The sequence below is a fragment of the Penaeus chinensis genome, chromosome 41 (genome assembly GCF_019202785.1).
Source record: "Penaeus chinensis breed Huanghai No. 1 chromosome 41, ASM1920278v2, whole genome shotgun sequence".
Taxonomy (NCBI): Eukaryota; Metazoa; Arthropoda; class Malacostraca; order Decapoda; family Penaeidae; genus Penaeus; species Penaeus chinensis.
In genome coordinates, this window is record NC_061859.1 from 16,888,481 (window position 1) to 16,890,980 (window position 2,500).

Consider the following 2,500-nt stretch of genomic DNA (forward strand, 5'->3'; position numbering starts at 1 on the left):
TCGGACGAATATTTCGATTCACAGATAGCCTAACAGACAGACAGACTGACAAACAAATGCCATAAAATTACGTATAAAATCCGCCAGCGAAAACTAATTAAGGTGGTCGATACAAGCTGGTCCTGTTGATATTAGGAAAAAAAAAAAATACCCGCGAAAAATAATTTTCCGTTTTCTCCGTATCCGTCACAGGCCAGACTCAAGAAAAAAAAAAAAAACTCTCGCAGCACGAAATACAGTCAGGCTTCCCACCGCTCAGCTCGGGTCGTGAATCACGGTGGAATTATTTCTTCGCTAACCTTCGTCACTAATTTTAAATTAATAGGCGCTGTCCGAGATAAATATCGTGCATTTCGATATTTGCGTTTATCTTTTTTTCCCCGAAGGATGATAAGATGGTAATCAATTGTATATATATCCTTTAGGTTATTTTCATAATGTAATTTCTTTTCTTTTCGTTTGTTTTTTATTATTTCAATTACTCCCTTCTCAAGATTTCGTTTCCAGACCCGATCAAAATATAGTAAAATTTTCAAAAATTGGACTTTTTTTTTTTGTTCCAGGCAGTCGTCATCTAAAATACATTCGTATTCTTCTAATGACACAGAAGGCCATTTAATGCTGAAGTGTCTTCGTGAACCTGAATAATGATGCATTTTTTTTTCAGACACTACAATATATTTAACTTTAGACAGCCTTAAAAACGCACCATTCACCAACAAATGCACACATTACAGGCACAATGTACAATGCATACAAAATTATATACATATGCACACGTGCTGAAATAAAGATATACATACATACAAACATATGGATAGATAGATAAATGGATGGATAGAGGTGTTTATGTGTGTGTTTATACATATATGTATATATATATATATATATATATATATATATATATATATATATACATATATGTACATATATATACATATATATACATATATACATATATATTTATATATATATATATTTATATATATATATACATATATATATATATATATATATGTACACACACATAAACTTATTGACCTATTTCATTCCTCGCCGTGCCCGAGCGCGCAAGATCCCACGGCGCCTCCTGCATGCTATCACGGAATAGTGCCTCCCCGCCCGGCTCTCGCCTCACACCAAATGCTTAGATTTTTGCATACAAATCTATATCAAAATATCTAGACAAAAATGTAGAACATTTGAAAAAAAAAAATGAAAGGTTGATGCCCTCATTCTAAACTCTTCGTCCACTAGACCGACATTTTTCGCCGCGCCAGGGGAGGGGACGAGACAAGGTGGGAGGAAGAGGAGGAGGAAGAGAGGAAACAGAAAGGGGGAAAAAGCACATCCAGGGGAAAAACAGCTTTTTGCGAATTGCGGCGGCGGCAGCACCAGCGCCAGCAGCACCGACGGAGGCAGCATTGGCAACGGGCGGAAATCATTGCAATGGGCGAACCTTGCAACCCAGATCGTGGCCGTTTACGAGCGCATAATTAAAGCCTGGCCGTATGTAATAACAAAGGAGGCGAGCCAGGCGCAGGGGTGCCGGGGGAGGGAGGGGGGGTAGGGAGATGAGGGGGAGGAAAGGAGGAAGGGGGGGGAGCTCTCCGCCCCCTCGTGGAACGAAGGATATAGAGAGAGGTAGAGAAGATAACGGCGGGATAGAGGAAGAGAGATAAAGAGGTTTATTAGGGGCAGAAGGACAGAGAAAATGCTGAATAGGAAAAAAAAAAGGGGGGAAAGAGGAACATAGAGAGAGGGGGAGAAGCTCCGCCAAAAGATGGACGCCTATGGAGGGAAAGACACAAAGATAGTGACGAAAAGTGAATACAAAGAAACACGCAAAAAAAAAAAAAAAAAAAAAATGGAAAGAAAGATTTCTCCATAAAAGGGTTTTTGAGCAGCAGAATATGAGAAGGAACCCATAAAGGATAAGATAACTACGCAATCTTGGAAATAACTATATCGCTGCTACGATGGTCATGCAAAAGGGAGGCGAGACAGCGGAAGATAAACGGACACTGATAATTCCGAAAACAGCAATGAAATGCATGATAAATATCTCACTCTTGTGTAAAAAGAAGAAAAAAAAACATACCAATAATAATAAAATAAAAATGACAACACACGCAACGCCAAGAAAACATCGAAAAAAAAGATCGTACCAAAATGATATTATAATTCAACAAGGATAAATTATACAAAGAATCCAATAAAAAATATTAAATTTATTTTTTAGAAGCTAATATATTTTTTATCCCTTCAAGTTTGTCCATAAATGTCATTCGTAGTAATTTACTCTGTACGAGAACGCAATCTACACATTGGCCATAGTTCATTAGTTGGGACATGTGCGTGAGAGGGACGTAATAGTGTGTTGATTAGAAATTTGCTTTGATAATGATTTAAGGTCATGAGAGCTGTAAATTCTCATCTTCTCATGACACAAAGGCAATGGCGTTTTGCTCTAATTCATGAGTCTGGGTTGAGGTAGTTT